General features: G+C 44.6%; 1 long non-coding RNA gene across 2 annotated transcripts in view; it reads left to right on the top strand.

Annotated features, from left to right (window-relative positions):
- LOC141579448 (uncharacterized) overlaps positions 1-10205 on the top strand; it is a 44002-nt gene extending 33797 nt beyond the window's left edge. For both annotated transcript variants that reach the window (XR_012510900.1, XR_012510899.1), the window contains exon 3: positions 8503-10205. This is a non-coding gene — a long non-coding RNA (uncharacterized LOC141579448). The remainder of the gene's footprint in view (positions 1-8502) is intronic.
- The last annotated feature ends 9124 nt before the right edge of the window (positions 10206-19329 follow it).

Genomic DNA, 19329 nt, shown 5'->3' with positions numbered 1-19329 from the left:
ATTTTAGTAGGAAGGTTTTCAGCATTTCACCATTGAATTTTATGCTGGCTATAGATTTGTCATAAACAGCTTTTATTATGTTGAGATATGTTCCCTATAAGCCCACTTTGGTGAGAATTTTTATCATAAATTGGCATTGAATTTTATCAAACGCTTTTTCTGTATCTATTAAATTCAAAGAAGAAATTATATGGAACCACAAAAGACCTAGAATTGCCAAAGCATTACTGAAGAAAAAGAAAAGAGGCTGGAGCAATAACTTTCCCAGACTTCAGACAATACTACAGAGCTACACTAATCAAGATAGCATGGTATTGGTACAAAAACAGATACATGGAGCATTGGAACAGAATAGAGAGCCCTGAAATGAACCCACAAACTTTTGGTCTACTAATCTTCAACAAACGAGGCAAGAATATTCAATGGAATCAAGAGAGTCTCTTCAGCATACGGTATTGGTAAAACTGGACAGCAGCACGTAAAGCAATAAAGCTAGAACACTCCCTTACACAATACACAAAAATAAACTCAAAATGAATCAAAGACTTAAACATAACACATGATATAACAAACCTCCTAGAGGAAAATATAGGCAAAACACTATCTGACATACATCTCAAAAATATTCTCCTAGAACAGTCAACCCAAGCATTATAAATAAATTAAAGAATAAACAAATGGGACCTAATAAAATTTACAAGCTTCTGCACAGCAAAACAAACCATAAGTAAAACAAAACGACAAGCTAGGGAATGGGAAATAATTTTTTTTGCAAATGAAATTGACAAATGCTTGATCTCCAGAATATATAAGCAGCTCACACAATTTAATAAGAATAAAAGCAAACAACCCAAACCAAAATGGGCAGAAGACCCAAATAAGCAATTCTCCAAGGAAGACATGCAAATGATCAATAGGCACATGAAAAAATACTCAATATCACTAATTATCAGAGAAATGCAAATCAAAAGTAAAATGAGGTATCAGCTCAAACAAGTCAGAATGGCCATCACTCAAAAGTCCAAAAATGACAAATGCTGGAGAGGCTGTGGAGAAAAGGGAACCCTCATACACTGCTGGAGAGAAGGCAGTTTGGTGCAGCCACTGCGGAAAACAGCATGCAGATTCCTAAAAAGATTAGGAATAGACCTAACATATGACCCAGGATACCACACCTGGGCATATATACAGAAGGAACCCTACTTCAAAATGACACTTGCACCCCAATGTTCATAGCAGAACTATTTACAATAGCCAAGACATGGAAAGAGCCTAAACATCCATCAACAGATGACTGGATAAAGGAGATATGGTATATTTATAAAATGGAATACTATTCAGACATAAGTCCGACAACATAATGCCATGTATATAAACAGAGACAGAATCAAAGACATAGAATACAAACTTCTGGTCAAACGGAATGAGGGTGGGAAAGGACTGGGATAGCAAAATGCAGAAAATATATCCAAGACTGTACTGTGTATCACAGGGAAATATATACAAGATTTTGTGCTGGCTGAAAATGAAGATAAGAGACAATGAATGTATATATGCTCATGCATAAAAGAAAAACTGCTCTACACTGGAATATGAAACAAAATTGTAAAATGATTATGAATCAATAAAAAGTTAAAAAAAGAAATTTGATGGGTGACATAATAGAACGGCTAAAGAAAGGATTTGGCAGACTAGATAATGAAGAGGGACTTGAAGTGTTTGAGAAGACACGAGAACAGAAAAACGTCAGTAAAAAGATGACATAGAAAATCAAATTAAAACCAATGCAAACATTGCTGTTGAAACCTAGGAAAAGACAAAGGATGCAGGGCTACGACATATAGGATTCCCAGATGAAAAAGCAAGATAATCAAAGAAAAAAGAAAAAAGGAAAAAAGCTCTGAAAAGCTATTCGAAAAAAATCAGACTGAAACATGCTGAAAGCCAAGCAACAATCATCTATAAGAAACCAGGAAGCACGGAGCATCCAAAGAAGGCGGAATCCCAATAGACTTACAAGCAGCTGTATTATCATTCAAATCATCAAAGTTCATGATCAAGCGAGTGACTTTGAATGCACTTAGAGTAAAGCTACTTAGTCACAACAGAACCTCCAGAGGGATTTCAGCTGATATCTCGACAGATTCATTGCAGGAAAGGAAGCAGGGACAAGACACAGACCAAATTCTGAATGAGAAAAAGCTGCAGTCTAGTGTAGCCTATGCCACAAGACTGCACTTTACAATTCTGGACAATGTATAGAATTTCACAGACTGGTCAATCGTAAAAGAAATCAGCAGTTTGAAGTTTATCCTAAAAGAAAGATTGCGAATTCTCCCTTGAATACAAAACAAGCAAGATTATCTGGAAATAAGAAAATCATCACTGGAAATGCAAGAATTGCAATGACTTGCAAAGAATAAACAAGAAGGCAAAGAGGAAGTCAAAATCCTAAAGATGGGAGAGGGAAGCAGGAAAAGATAGGTGATTTTCAGCACTTCACTATGTGAATCAGCTTATATGTCTCTCTTAAACAAACGGAGGGATACATGGCATAATGTGTTTGAAAAACAAACAAACAAAAAACAAACAAACAAACACCAAAAGCATACGGTTGACTGACATATATCCGACGGAACCAAGAAAATTCAAAACAAAATACTCAAAGTGATGTCAAGGATCATTCAGCATGCTTTGACAGAGTTTCGCTGCATGCATCTACACAACACACTTGTATTTAGAAAACAGATGCGTGCACTAATATTCATAAATATTGATTCATAAGAGCATATCGTGACCTAACCCAGATGACTATTTTCAATAAAATGAATCCATAGTCCGTGATATAGACTTACAAGCCTTCCATCAGGAAGAATGAATGGCATATTCAACCCTACGAACAGATTAAATGGCATATGCCTATAACAAAGACAAGTAGCTCTGCAAAACCGTACTAAGAGTAAAAGAGACAGACAGAAAAGTGGATATTGGGATTGGATTCGTTTCTAGGAAATGCAGCCCCCATGAAGCAAATGGATCCATAGTCTGAAAGCGTGGGTGATTCAGCAGAAAAGCAACAGAAAGATATGCATTCTGGCTGAATAGATATGATGCAAACATAAGATTCCTGTAGTGTGTCTTTGGGTACTGTTAACTGTTAGAATGTTTAAAGACATGTGAATATACAAACTTAACATGGACATAATTCCTCCGTTTGTACTACTTATACAGAAAGGAACATAAGGAAAGAGGAATGGAAAATAAGATCCATGGGACACTAATGGAGAGAAACACACTTAACTTAGGAAAGTCTCATCTGATACAGCCCCTCCCCCAACACTGACAAGAAGTTGCAACCATTGGGGATGGCAGTTACCGGTTGAATTCCAGGTGGAAACTTGTTTACCGCGTGGCATGTTGTGGCTGGTGGATCCAAAATAAGTAGGTGAACCATGTGGGTAGATCAGTGTCATGGAGGGGTGCAGCCCTCTGAAGGTTGGGTTATGTGTCCTGATAGGGAAGCTGTGTAAGTTCGAGATAGTGCTGCTGCCCAAAGGCCTGAATTCACGGGTCAGTTTCCAGAACCTGAAAGGTCAGACAGTGGAAGTTCTGCCTGTATTCAGCTTACTGGTGAGACTCCGAGTTACTTTGAGACATGCCCAGTCCTGTTGAAGTCAACTTTATGGGAGACACGAAGGGAAGTTGGCAGAAAAGCTGGATGCACGGATTGAGGGGAGATGCGAACACTTTGATGATTGTTGTTCTGCTACACTGGAGATTAGTGGTATGGAGAATGTACAGAATGCTAGGCTCGAAAGTCATTCATGAGACATATTGAGCCTCACTGATACTGGCAGAAAACTGTGGAGGGACAACGTGCACTTGAGGAAAGTTCTCAATTCACTGCTCCAAGAATGGGTCCAAGATTCTGGACGTCTAAAACAGAAGAGATGGCAGAGATCAAAAAAGCGCTCATGTTCTTGGAACAGGTGGTGAGAATCCACACGTCCCAAGGGGCAATAACAAACCAATAAGACCACCATGCACAAAGCCCTGGTAAGCCTTCTCCCAGGGTTGGGCCTAGATATCAAGCACATTCTCTTCCCTCCCCACAACTCAGGCATCCATTTTAAAGCATCAGCACCTGAGCTGCAATGAAGACATTAGGAGCAGAGCAAGCCCCTCCTAGGATCAGTGTTCAAACACCTTCACATTCTGTGCACAGCAGTGAAATCCTCCATGGTCAACTACTCTCGACTAAAACAGATTGGAAATGAATTCTTAGGTCACACAATGAAATGATGACCTTCCACTAGATTCAGCAAATGCTGTGTGTTTGTCTACTTTGGGGTGAAGGGAGTGTGGTAAGTGAGGGGAATATTTGACTGAATTTGAATATTTAGTAGGCCTCAGTTTTCCAAGACAGTATAGGTAACAATTATAAGTCAGTTATTGAAATGAACTGTAAAAGTCACCATAGACATGTAGGGACACATATTGTGTTGATTTTCCTTTCACTTCAGTCAAGTCCCGGGTGCAGGATATCATGGGGTTGCAGTCTTGGATGGGTTAAATTGCTTTACCAAACATGATCGGATGATTAAGTATTCTCATGGTTGATAGAAGAGCACCTTGTTCTCCATAGACTAGCAAAGATGCAGCAGTGTTCTCATAGCTATGATGCCTCTGGGTACTATTGGAAGCAAGCCTACATGTCAATATGTTGTTTGTGTTTCCTTGTGTTTTCCTAGAGAGAAAAGTTGCCCCTTTAATCACCAACATTGGCAAGTATGTGTCATTGGGGGAAAGGGCAGCACATCAACAAGGGGAACCCAGGGTGGGGGTTATTTCATGGTTCCAATATTTATTTCATGTTTCCTGTTGTTGAAGGCATCAACAGTAAAGGTTTCACCTGTTCCCTTCAACACTTTGGACTGGTATTTTACATTTTTCTGTCTATTTTCCTCTTAGAGCTGACAAACTGGTACCTGAATATGACTAGACTGGATTCGGGTTAGTTTTAGTATGTTTTGAAAATTAACTTCATTTTCATACAAATCCCAAAATATGTAAATCAATTCCATTAACCATGTGAAAGACTGTAACTGAGGAATCAACACAATGTCAATACTGGTGTTTTCAGAAAAACCCTCCCACCATGGCGGTACGGATAATAGAGCTAAAGAAGAATCACTTTTCTGTGAGTTATAATGAAAAATGTTGATTTGTCTATGTCCATTTGGCAGAGTTCCAGTGCAAATTTCGCACACTCGCTGCCATATACAGAGCAATATAATTATTGACTCACCCAGCCCTTTGCTAAGGAACATGGCTAAGAGTGGTCTCTTACTTGTAAAGACAGAAAGAGGCCTCACAAAACCTGGAAGGAGCAGGAAGAAATGTTGAGATTGGAAATTAGTGCAGGACCTGACCTCTGGTGAGGTAGAAGCTAAGGTGAATCTCTGCTTTACTGGGTCGCAAACACTCAAGCGGACAGGACACTAGAGTTTGAAAGTGCTGCACTGAGTGTTAGCAGAGGGCACAGCAGATGCTTGGCTGACAGAACTCAAAGAAATCGTACAAAATAACCCCTGAGTTGATTCCCAGACCAAGATATGAGCTGCCAAATTTGAGCTAGCAGGAGCTGTGCAAGATTAGGGACAGGGCTAAGGATGATGGCACACACTGAATCTCAGCGATCTGGAGGGTGTATTGGATTGTGGTTTGTCCTATCAAGAGAGCAAACCGGCCTGGGATCCCAATGAGAAAGCAACCAAACTGGCGGGCGAGTTTGACTTTACTGAAATATCCCATGGCCACATCCACAGCATCTGTAGTCCAAGGAACCAATTTGGAATTTTGCAAATCGAACAAGTGTGGGGCTCAATGAGAGATATCATTCATCTGGTTTCAATGATCTACGGGTCCTTGAGGTTGAAATTGGTGTCCAGTACCATAGGATCTTCCATATTCATAGCTAGGACTGGGATTAGGATTTGGTAAGAGGCAGTGGATGCAGGTCAGCTCTGTAGTAGTCTTCATGATCCCATGCCACCAGAATGAGAGGACAAAGATGAGTGGTTCCTGTCCGCTGCTTGAGAAGATGAAGCGTTTAATTCAGCTTTATCTCCCAAAGGCAGATGCTACATTTGGGATGGCACTGACATGTTACGGCAACGAGGACATCAAGGTGGGGCTGTGGGATCATTGCAGCAGTCCCTGATGCATGACATCCTTAGATATGTTTCCACTGGTGTTTCTGTAGACAAAGAAGCTCTGGGAAGACCTTGTACTATTGGGACATACCACTGCAATAAAAAGGACAATTGCACTGTCACAATGGTGTTTTGGAAACACTCCAAATTGACATACAGCAGCCTGCCAAGCAGAAACCTTATAGAAGCTTCGTTTCCACAAGGGAGAGGGTCCATGCACGTTCAGAGCTGTGATATAATCGTAATAAAAATTAAGTTCTACTAAACGACAAGAGTAGGTTTTGTACATGACAACCACTGCAACACCAGCAATTAGAGATATACCACACTACACACACAGAAAAATAACATTGCATCACTGTCTAGGAAATATTGTCCTCACAGAAATATCATGGAATTGCATACACCCAAGAGACTAAAATTTTCACTTAAACAAGCCCAGCAAGTCTACATTATATACCTGAAAATACTTGACCAGTAGAGTTACAAAACTATAGTAAAAGAGACAGGAAGTACCATTTTCACTCCAAAAGGGATTGAAGGTTCCAGAAAATGGTTTAAAGAATTAGACTCTGAAACAATTCCAGAGCAAGCCTTGAAAAGGTTGGTGAGAGAAGCACTGAAGAACAGTATTGTCTTAGAATTTCAAAAGGCAGAATACAAGAAAAAGGGAAGAGAACATCTATATACAAGACAAATAAATCAGAAAACTCGATGGATGGGATAATAGGGCAGATAAAGTCAGTCCTAAGCGGACTAGATAATGCAGAGGGACTCGTGAGTGACTGCGAAGACAGGAGAACAGAAATACCCTGATCAGAAGATGACATAGAAAAGCAAATGAAAACCAATGCAAAAAATTCTGCTGAATCCTGGATAAGACAAAGCATGCAAAGCTAGGATTCATAGGATTCCAAGAAGGAAAAGCATGATATGTATATAAAAAAATATCTGAAAATGTATTTGTAAAAATATCAGACTGAAACTTGCTGAAAAGCAAGAAACAATCATGTATAAGAAATGATGAGGCACAAAGCGTCCAAAGAAGGCGGAATCCCAAAAGACCTACAAGCAGCTGTTTTATCTTTCAAATCATCAAATTCATGATCCACCGAGTGATTTTAAATGCACCTAGGTAAAAGCAACTTAGTCACAACAGAACCTCCAGAGGGGTTTCAGCTGATATCTCGACAGATTCATTGCAGGACAGTTAGCATTGACAAGACACAGACAAATTTCTGAATGAGAAAAAGCTGCAGTCTAGTGCAGCCTATGCCACAAGACTGCCATTTACAATACTGGCCGATGTAGACAATTTCACAGACTGGCCAATTTTAAAAGATCTCAGAACTTCAAAATTTATCATAAAAGAAAGATTGTGAATTCTACCCTGAATAGAAAACTAGAAAGATGATCTGGAAATAAGAAAACCATCATTGGAAATGCAGGAGATACAATATAAGTTGCAAAGAATAAAAGAGAAGTAGGCAAAGAGGACGTCAAAATCCTATGGATGGGAGAAGGTAGCAGGAAACATAGGTGATGTTCAGCAATTTTGTATCTTAATCACTATATATGACTATTTTCATCAAATGGAGTGATACATTGCATAATGTGTTTGCAAAACAAACAAACAACAAAAAAGCAAACAAACAATCACCAAAAGCGTACGGTTGAGTGACATATATCCGCAGAAACCAAGAAAATTCAAAAGAAAATACTAAAAGTGATGTCAAGGATCATTCAGCACGCTTTGACACAGTTTGGCTGAATGCATATAAACAACACCCTTGTATTAAGAAAACACACGAGTGCATAAATCTTAATAAATATTGATACATAAGAGCACATTGTGACCTAACCCAAATGACTATTTTGAATAAAATAGATCCATAGTCCGTGATATAGAAATACAAGCCTTCCATTAGGATGAATGAATGGCATATTGAATACTACGAGGAGAATAAATGGCATATTCCTATAATAAAGACAAGTAGCTCTGCCAAATCTTAAAAGAGTAAAAAAGACAGACAGTAAATTGTATAATGGGACTGGTTTCGTTTCTAGGAAATTCAGCCCCAATGAAACAAACGAATCCAAGTTCTGAGAGTGTGGGTTTTTCAGCAGAAAAGCAACAGAGAGATATGCATTCTCGGTGAATGTATATGACACAAATATAAGATTACTGTAGTGAGTCTTTGGGTACTGTTAACTGTTAGAAAGTTTATAGACATGTGAATCCATAAACTTAACATGGACGTACTTCCTCCGTTTCTACTTTATATAGAAAACTGCACATAAGAAAAGAGGAATGGAAAATAAGAAACATGGGACACAAATGGAGAGAAACACACATACCTTAGGAAACTCTGGATGGATGCAGCCCCTCCCCGAACACTGACAAGATGCAGCAACCATTGGGGATGGCAGTTACCAGTTGAAATCCAGGTGGAATGCTGGTGTGTCCCGCGTGGCTTGTTGTGGCTGGTGGATCCAAGGTAACTGGGCAGAACACGGTGGGTGGATCAGTGTCATGGAGGGGCTGCCGCCCTCTCTGAAGCTTGGGATATGTCTCTTGTTCGGGAAGCTGTGTAAGAGCAAGATACTGCTGCTGCCCAATGGCCTGAGTTCACGGGTCAGTTTCCAGAAACTGAAAGGTCAGACAGTGGAAGTTCTGCCTGTCCTCAGCTTACTGGTGAGACTCCGAGTTAGTTTGACACATGTCCAGTCCTGTAGAAGTCAACTTTAAGGGAGACACGAAGAGAAGTTGGCAGAAAAGCTGGATGCACGGATTGAGGGGAGATGTGAACACTTTGATGATTGCTGTTCTGCTACACTGGAGATTAGTGGTATGGAGAATTCTTTACAGAATACTAGGCTCGGAAGATATTCATGAGACATATTGAGCCTCACTGATACTGGCAGAAAACTGTGGAGGGGCAACGTGCACTTGAAAAGTTCTCAGTTCACTTCTCCAAGAACGGGTCCAAGATTCTGGACGTCTAAAATAGAAGAGATGGCAGAGATCATAAAAGCGCTCATGTTCTTGGAACAGGTCGTGAGAATCCACACGTCCCAAGGGAAAATTTCAAAACACTAATACCACCATGCACCAAGCCCAGGTAAGCCTTCGCCCAGGGTGGGGTCTAGCTATCAAGCACTTTCTCTTCCCTCCCCAACACAGGCATCCATTTTAAGGCATCAGCACGTGAGCTGCAATGAAGCCATTAGGAGCAGAGCAAGCCGCTTCTAGAATCAGAGTTCAAATACCTTCACATTCTGTGAACAACAGTGAACTCCTCCATGGTCAACTACTCTCGAGTAAAACAGATTGCAATTGAATACTTAGATCACACCGCGAAATGATGACCTTCCCCTAGATTCAGCAAATGCTGCGGTTCTGTCTACTTTGGGGTGAAGGGAGAGTGGTAAGTGAGGGGAATCTTTGACTGAACTTGAATATGTACTAAGCCTCAGTTTTTCAAGAGAGTATAGGTAAATCTTATAAGTCAGTTATTGAAATGATCTGTAAAAGTCACCATAGACATGAATGGACACATGTTTTGTGGATTGTCTTTTCCCTTCAGTCAAGTTCCGGGTGCAGGATATCATGGGGGTGCAGTCTTGGATGGGTTAAATTGCTTTATCAAACGTGATCGGATGAGTATATATTCTCATGGTTGATAGAAGAGCACCTGGTTCTCCATAGTCTAGCAAAGCTGCAGCAGATTTCTCATAGATATAATGCTTCTAGGTGCTATTTGAACCAAGCCTATGTGTAAATATGTTATTTGTGTTTCCTTGTGTTTACCTCGAGAGAAAAGTTGCCCCTTTACTAGCCATCATTGACAATTACGTGTCATTGGGAGGAAAGGGCAGCACATCAACAAGGGAAACCCAGGGTTGGGGTTATTTCATGGTTCCTATATTTAGCTCATTGTTCCTGTTGTTGAATGCATAAATAATAAAGCTTTCACCTGTCCCCTTCAACACTTGGGACTGCTATTTTACATTCTTTCTATTTTTATTTTGAGCTGACATATTAGTACCAGAAAATGACAAATGTGCTTTGGGGCTAGATTCAGTATGTTTCGAAAGTTAACTTCATTTTGATACAACTCCCAAAATATGTAAATCAATTCCATTAACCATTTGAAAGACTGCCACTGAGGTATCAACGCAATGTCAATAATGGAGTTTTCAGACAAACCGTCCCACCATGTCTGTACAGAAAATTGAGCTAAACAAGAATCACATTTCTGTGAGTTATGTCTGTGAAATGTTGATTTATTGATGTCCATTTGGCAGAGTACTGGTGCAAATTTCGCTCATTCACTGACATGTGCTCAGAAAGATATATATGGACTCAACAAACCCTTGGCTTGGGACACTTGGTGAAGAGTGGTCTCTTACTTACAAAGACAGGAAGAGGCCTCACAAAACCTGGAAGGAGCAGAAAGAAATGTAGAGAATGGAAATTAGTGCAGGACCTGACCTCTGGTGAAGGAGCAGCCAAGGTGAAACTCTCGTTTACTTGGACACACACTCTCAGGTGGTCAGGAAACAAGGGATTGAAAGCACTGCGCTGCGTGTTAGAAGAGGGCACAGCAGATGCTTGGGTGACAAAACTCAAAGAAATCAGCACAAAATATCCCCACAGTTGATTCCCAGACCAAGATACGAGTGGCCAAATTTGAGCTAGCAGAAGCTGGGCAAGATGAGGGATATGGTTGTGGATAATGGCACACACTGAATCTCAGTGATCTGGAGGGTGTATTGGATTGTGGTTGGTCCTATCAAGAGAGCAAACCGGCCTGGGTTACAAATGAGAAACCAACCAATCTGGCGTGCGAGTTTGTGTTTATCGAAATGTCCCATGGCCACATCCAATGCATCTGGAGATTCAGGGACCAATTGGTTATTTTACCAATCGAGCACGTGTGGGGCTCAGTCAGAGCCATCATGCATCAGGTCTGAGATTTCCAGGGGGCCTTGAGGTTGAACTCAGTGTCCAAAGCCATAGGATTTGCCAATTTCATAGGCAGGATTGGGATTTGCTTTCTGGGGTGGAGGGTCTCCCCCAAGTGTCTGGACTTGACTCTGGGTGAGTTGGTCAGTTGGACAGTGGCTCAGTGTGAGTCCATGTCCAGTGGAGGAGGTAGCGGGTTAGATCTAGAAGGACTCCTTCTGGGGCGGGAGGGCACACAATGGAGGCAGGAGGCCAAGTCCAGTTGACTGAGAACAGGTCATATCCTGCATTGTCCTGCAGGGCAAATGAAAGCGTCCAGTCTACAGAAGGTGGAAAGGTGGTCCATACAATGGTTCAGCTCAGAAGTCACATCCTCAAAGGAGCCTTCCCTGCCTGCACAGTCTAAAGGGACAGCCTCCTCCAAGCATATCTCCCCAGCAGACACCTGCTCCATTTCCTGCATAGCATTCAGGACTCGGGCCCCTGCTCCGCACCCAGTCATGTTTCCGCTGCCTAGAGGGAAAGCCCTCACGGGAGCCATCAAGCCCTGCATGACCATGGCCCCACATCTCTGTCTCCCCTGCCACCACTGTCTCCACCTGGCCCTCTTCTCCTTCACACCGGCACTCCTGAATTCCCCCAACCCTGTGTGCTCTCCAGAGCACGTGTCCCTCCTAACATGTTGTGTGCTCACTGTGTCTCACCCACTGCATGCCTCCCACCCAGGTCAATATCCAGCACACAGTAGGGCTCAGTAAGTAGAGAATGAAAGACTCTTACCATCACTGCTGGGAAGACTTTTCTCTGTGGCCTACAGTGATCACAGACACTTCACATATTCGCTGAGGTCCTACTGTGTGCTGGGCGGGTTCCAGATACCGGGCACAGCAGGTAGTGAAGCAGGCATGTCTCCATTCTCATGCAGCAGACAGCCTGGTGGGGGACACAGAGAAAATTAAGTAAAATATACACAATATCCGGAGGTGATATGTTCCATGGAGAAAAATAAGGTCAGGGAGGACATTTGAGCAGATTCCTGGAGGTGTTTAAGAAGCAGAGGGAGACAGTTCCTGGCTGAAAGATCAGCCAGCACAAAGGCCCTGAGGCCACAGTGGGATGCGCTTGGAGGGTCTTAGTTATCCATGTGAGTTCTTAGTCCTGCCTTGAATATGTATGTTGCTTTTAATTGTAAACCTAGATTTCAACTTTATAGCAAATTAACCTGCATCATCAATCTGCATAATTTAGCCAATTCTGTTTCAGGTGTTGTGGGCACAATTGCGGGCTAGTTACTTGGGTTGGTAAAGAACTACCCACGTCTGAGAAGGGTCTAGGAAAGTTTAATAGGGACACTGCTATAGGCAACATCAGGCCACACAGGCAAGAGGTGCCTACACGAGCGCCAAGGTTGAGTGTGTAGGGTCTGTTATTGGGGGTGTGCTGTGCACACAAGGAGGAGGGGGATGCATGATCAATTCATGCACAGGTACCTGGTTGGTTGTGAGATCTGACAGGGGCTTCTCTGAACAACAGGCTTTACCACTTTGATAAGGGCAGGATGTGAGGCCTCTCTTCCTGGGGCAATGAGTTTACATAGGGTAAACACACAGCAAGAGAAGATGTTTTATAGCTTGTGGAAATGCAGGTGTGCAAAGGGTCCTGCAGTGTGGAGTGGGAGGTAAAGTGCCACTGGGCTCTAGGCACACAGAGAGCCCAGGGGTGAGGGTGTATGACTCTAAAGAGTGCCAGCTGGCTTCACACCAGGGACTTTATGTGGAAACAGGACAATCTAGGTTGTCAGCACGTGTCTACTCAGTGAGCTCCCTAAGCATAGCTCTGTCAGGCACCAGGTGGCTGTGAAATGAACATGAAGTTCCCCACCCTGAGGACCCCAATGAATGAACATCTTGACATCCTCAAGCCCCTTCCCCTGCACCACCGCCCCACCTCATCTGGGTCTCAGGCTCTGACCCTGACATCAGTGGCACCTTCGTTCCCTACATCCAGCGCCTCTGGACGTCTCTGTGATGAGCTGTTCCATGTCAGAGAGCCCCAAACTGAGCTCTGCCTTTACCCCATGAATGCTTCCTCCCTGTGAAGCCCCTTGTGAAGGAGCCACCACTAGCAGGATCCTTCAGCCCTGAGTGTCTGCCTTCCCCACCCCTCCGATTTCCCCCAGCACATGATCCCCTCTGGAGGTCCCTATTATCCTCTCCCTCCCAATTCAGTCTTGGGCTGCACAGCAAATCCCTCTTCACAATCTCCCACAAGACAATTCCAGGTCCACTTGGGGACACTGAGGTGACACAGGCTGGTGTTGCTGGGAATGAAAAGCAAGATCCTGGAGCAGAGGAGAGGCAAGAGCTCCCAATCCACCAGAAAATAGGCTAAAGTGGGGGCAAGACACCCATAAAGGGTGAGGCAGGCATCACACTGCAGCCCCGCCCTCTGCTACCCCAGGGTGCCCTGTGTTTCCTGCTTTGGCCTGGGGGACTTCCCCCCTTACTCTCTGTTAGAGGGGTGCCCATTCATTCATTCACACCCTCATTCACCATGTACATGGGTCCTGCTCAGTGCCAGGCCTCAGCTGAATGACAGCTCATCCTTGGGGACACAGCTCAGATCTCACCTCCTCAATGAAGCACTTCTGGATTCCCACCCCTCCTGAAGCTCCTCTGGCCTCAATTGGGACCACTAGAGCTGTGACCACACTCTGATTACCTCCCAAGTCTGTGATCTCTGTGAAAGCTCTGGGCCCAATGTGGAAAGAGACTCAGAAAAATGGGGCCAAAAGGGGCTAAGAAAAATGTTACTAGTTCTCTATTACAGAGAAGGGCACTGAGCAGAGAGAGGGCAGTGTCCAACCAAAGCTACAAAGCATGGTCTTAGTGAGCCCTCCCATGTCCCTGTTACTAGTTCTCTGTTACAGATGAGGACACTGAGCCATAGAGAGGGAGCAGAGCCCTGCTATAGCCTTGGCCCCACGGCCTGTGTCCTTTATGAGTAGCTCCATGCTGCCAGCAGGGGTGTGGGCCTGGAATGGAGGTTGAAAGCAGCCTGACCCCCAGGACCCTTTCATACACAAAGTCAGTCTCAGGAAACACCCCTCAAGACCTACTCTACACCCCTGGGATTGGGACCTGATTGCTGTTCCTGGAAGCTGGCTGGGCTTCCCTGTGAATTGGCCCAGGAGATGCTTGGGACAGACACAGCGACCCTGAGGCTCCCTGTCCCCAGATGAGCAGCTCTGGTCCCCTTGACTGTCCCTGGCAGAGGCCTGATGACATGAGGTGTTGGCCGGGTAGCCAGCTGTGGAGATGAGGAAACGGGGGCAACATGCATGTACATGCAGGGATCCAGGTATTCACTCAACAATCATTGATTCAGGCCTTGACGTGTGGCTTGCCTGGGCCCAGGCCTGGGTGTCCAGCAGTGCATACAGTCAACCCCTTGAGCCTTCTGGGAAAGCAGTGCTCAGAGGAACTGGCCCTCAGTGCCCCCATCAGTCCCCATACCTGGGCCTCTCTGGGGGATTCTGAAATGTGGGATCATGACGGTCCTGGGAAAGGAGAGAGAATGTGGGCTGGGCGTCAGGTCTGCATCAGAACCTAATGATGCCCATAATGTTGTGTGACCTGGAAACTCCCTGACCTCTCTGTACCTGGCTATCCAGCCCTGTCTCAGAGGACTGCTGTGCTTGGCACACAGTAGGACCTCAATCAGAGGAAATACCCAGCCCTTCCCCAGGAACCTCTCCTATTACATGCCCAAAGCTAAGCCCATGTGCCACACATCACCAGAGCTGATACTTGACAAACAGGGCAAGTGAAATCCAGCAACTCCTCCATCCTGCCTGAGGCCCTTCCCTCCTCAGTGACAGTGGCTCAGAGCATGTCTCTGCATCCCAGAAGTCTGAACTGAGCCTTGTGACCTGGAGGAGTCCCTGTTGCACACAACTCTGTTTCCAGGTCCTTCCAACAAGACACAAGAGCACCTGGTCAGTGTCTTAGCTGCAAGGTCCTCCCTTTGCAAATTGCCCCATCTCATTCAGGCTAGAAGATGTGAGTTCCAGGGCACATGACCATCCAAATGAAGACTTCAGGGAAATATTCCCTGCCCACACTGCAGTCTTCTGAGCCCACCTTCTAAAAGAAGGTGTAGTGACCCACGGTTGTGCACAGTTTTATCAGAACACAGCCCTCACCCACCCACCATTGGAAACACGTGAGAAGCAGAGATTCCCAAGTGCCTAGACCCCTGTCATCCAGAAAGCAGAGGTTAGGGTTACAGACAGAAGGGGAGAAAGTACTTTCAGACTATATATCTGATAAGGGGTTAACACCCAAAACATATAGAGAACTCTTACAATTCAACAGCAAAAAACAAGCAATCTGATTTAAAAAGTGGGCAGAGGAACTGAATAGACATTTTTCCAAAGAAGGCACACAGATGTCTAACAGGTACATGAAAAGGTGCTCAACATCACTCACCATCAGGGAAATGCAAATCAAAACCACAATGAGATATCCCCTCAGACCTGTCAGGGTGGATGTCATCAAAATACAAGAGATAACAAGTGATGGTGGTGGTGCGAAGAAAAGGGAAACTTGTGCAACGTTGGTGGGAATTTAAATTGGTGCCATCACTCTGGAAAAGAGTAAGGAAGTTCTCCCAAAATTTAAAATTAAAACTTCCATATGATCCAGCAAGTCCAATGCTGGGAATATATCCAAAGGAATTGAAATCACTATGTCAATGAGACAACTGCACCCTCATGTTCACTGTATCATTATTTACAATAACCAAGATATGTAAATAACCTAAGTGTCTGTCAACAGATGAATGGATACAGAAAACGTGATGCATATGTATGTATATATAATGGAATCTTAATCAGACATTAAAAAAATGAATTCCTGCCATTTGTGACAACTTGGATGGACCTTCAGGGTATTATGCTAAGTGAAATAAATAAGACAGTGAAAGACAAATACCTATGATCTCATTTATATGTGGAATCTACAAAATAATCCGAAACCCATAGAAACAGAGATCAGGTTGGTGGTTGCCAGAGGTGAGTCAGGGGGTGATTGAAATTCGGGAAGATAATCAAAATGTACAAACTTCCAGTTAGAAGTTAAACAAGTCCTGGGGACATAATGTACTGCAAGGTGACTGTAGTTAACTACACTGCGCTGTGCATTTGATAGTTGTTAAGAGAGTACCTCTTAAAATTTCTGATCACAAGGAAAATAGTTTGTGACTATGGGTGATGACAGACATCAAGTAAATTTAATGCAGTGATCATTTCACAATATGCACATGTAATAAATCATTATGCTGCACACCTAAAGCCAACAAAGTTATGTGACAATTGTATCTCAGGAATATTTATCCCAGGAAGCGGGGGTGCAAGCCTGGACTACCAAATGCAGGAGCTGCCTTTGCCCTCCAACAGCAGAGGGTGGTAATTGTGACAGGGACTGTAGGTCCCTCAAAGCCTAGAATGTTAACTGTCTGGACCTTCACAGGGAGAGTGTGCAGACCCTGCCCTGGAAGACGGTGGTCATGGCAGCAACGACGGCCTGCCTGTGTGCAGGCTCAGCCCAGACAGCTCCTGTGCTCTGCTGTCACCGCATTTACTTCCCTCCCCACCCTCAGAGGGAGAGGCTTCAATGTTGCGATTTTACACATGAGAAAACTGAGGCTCATTTGCTTTGAATTATTGACCAAGTGGTGGGGGAAGTTTTGAACCCCAGTGTTCTGATTTCAAAGCCACATCTCAGCCCTGATTTTTAGAAGGTTGAGGTCCAGGCACTGGGGACCCTCCACCTTCCTCACTTGTAGTCTTACTCCAGGGCTGCCATCCCCGAGGCGTCTGGGTGAACACATTTAATCCGCTTACTCTGCACCAGCTGAGCCCTTGGCTGCCAGTCTGTTGTCGCTGCCTGACACCAGCTGAGTTTTACAAGTAAATCATCCAACCTGCCCTGCCAGCCCACCTGCCCTGCTATGTGGGGCAGACCCTTCCTAGCCTGGTCATTCTAAACCATTATCTCACACATTTGCACAACTGCATCGAAAGGGCCCTACTCCATGTGTGGAGGTATCGACAAGGGGAAGGGAGGGGAGTTTGGGGTGGCCGCTTACTGTGAAGGTGACACATGATAGGGACATGTTCATGTCCATAATGGCACTCAACTTGAAGCTAAGAACATGGTCACAGCGAGGGCTAAAAGCTGAGAGGCTACAAGGCTGCTGAGAAAGGGGCTTGAATATTGAATTGTAAATGTGTAATTTAATTTAAAAATTAGTACCCTGGGTGATAAGAATTTGCCCCTAAGGCCAGAATTGGGCGCCTGACCATTGGGAACCCCTCAATTCCAGGATGTAATATCTGAGCATGGAGGGGGCTTAAATTGGGGTGCTGTCCTCTCAGTCATGGTGCACCTGCCCACGTGTGCACCCATGAACTGCAGTGCTCACACATCAAGGCACCTCTCATGCCCTGCCAAGGAGGTCATGGTCATAAGGAAAGGATGACAGACTGTGAGGTCACACGTGTGCCCCTGCAGGGGTGAATTTTGTATAGGGCATAGCCCCCCCACTCTCACCTCCAGGAGGAGTGGTGGAGGGAGCAGGACTACTGAGCCCCTAGGCTTAGCAAGCATCCTGGCTGAGGTTGGGGAGGCTGTCCACTCTGAAGTCATAGGTCAGATGGTAGATTGGGGTCCCACCCCCACAGCTCACCAGTGAGACAGTCTAGTCTGTTTTCTCTGTAAACTGGAACACAGTCACCCTCACCCTCAGAAATGGGGGCAGCCTGTGTAAATTACAACACAAAGCCATGCGCTGTTTCAAGTGCCCGGGGTGTCCAGCCCCCCTAGGCCGGGCAGGTGGGAGAGGAGTTGTGTGGGTTAGCAGGTGTGAGAGCAGGGCTGAGACTTGGCTGAGTGCATACACTCTAATATCCAGGAACTGCGAGCTACCACTAGCAAACCTGTTCATTGGGGCCATGTGTACTCTCCCTTGTCATTTACAATCCCCTGTTTGAACAGAGGCCTCTGGAGTCTATTAGCCACATTGTTGCCTGTCACCACACTGTTGCAGGTCCAGGGTCTCCATTTAGCCAGCTTGAAGGAATAGTCAAACTTTTTCTTAAAACCAGTGACAGAAAACCAAAGTGGCTTAAAGAAGCAAACAGGGCAGGAGAGAATGACTTAACTAACTGAGACATCCACAGGGAGATAGCTTCAGGAATGGCTGTACCTGGTGCTCAGTGAAATCAGCAGAAGTCATCCTTCCTCACCTCTGGGCTCTGCCACTGGTGCCATCTTCACATGGCTCTGCCTTTATGAGAGCAATATAGTCACCAACTGCCACAGGCTGACATCACCACCCCTCAACTCCCAACTGAAATAGAAATTTTCTGCTCCCAGGATTCCAGCAACTATGCCTGACCTCCTTGGAGACTGACTGGGCTGGTGCCCAGCCCTGAGCCAATCACAGTGGCCAGGGAGGATGGAAAATGCTGATTGGCCAGATAAAGGCCATGTGACCATCCTCTCCAGGAAACCTGTGAGCTGTTCACCTGTTTTCAGGTTGGGAGAGTGTGATGTCTCCCAGAGGATCCTGCTACTAGCACAAACTGCAGGTGGCACAGTGAGCTGAAATGAGCCTGTCTGCTTGGTGACAAGTGACAGGTCACTTAGTGGTTCACTGCTCCAGGGAAGGAGGCATGTCCACACAGTATTGGGGCTTCAGAGCCAGAATGTAGTAGAAAAGCCTCCCAGTCTCCCAAAAGGTGGGAAAGTGAGCAGTGACACCGGAAAGGCACTCCTCTCTGTGGCCCTTGGCTTTCTCCTTGTTACAGTGGAGAGTGCAGTGTTGCCCCTGACAGCTCACTTTCCTGCTGGGAGGCCTATGCAACAGGTGGAGAGTGCTTGGAAAAGCCCACTTATTCTGAGGAACTGTTATTGCTCCTGGTGGCATTATTATTTTCATGTCACTTGTGAGGTGGGCCCTGAGGGGTCCCTGATCTCGGGGCACAGACACCCACAGAAACTTGGCCCACTATTACTGTTCATTCAACAATGACTTACCGAGCACCTACTGTGTGTCAGTTTCCCAGGGTAGAGCAGTGGT

Source organism: Camelus bactrianus, chromosome 2 (assembly GCF_048773025.1).
Source record: "Camelus bactrianus isolate YW-2024 breed Bactrian camel chromosome 2, ASM4877302v1, whole genome shotgun sequence".
Lineage (NCBI taxonomy): Eukaryota > Metazoa > Chordata > Mammalia > Artiodactyla > Camelidae > Camelus > Camelus bactrianus.
This window is presented reverse-complemented; position numbering and strand designations above follow the sequence as displayed.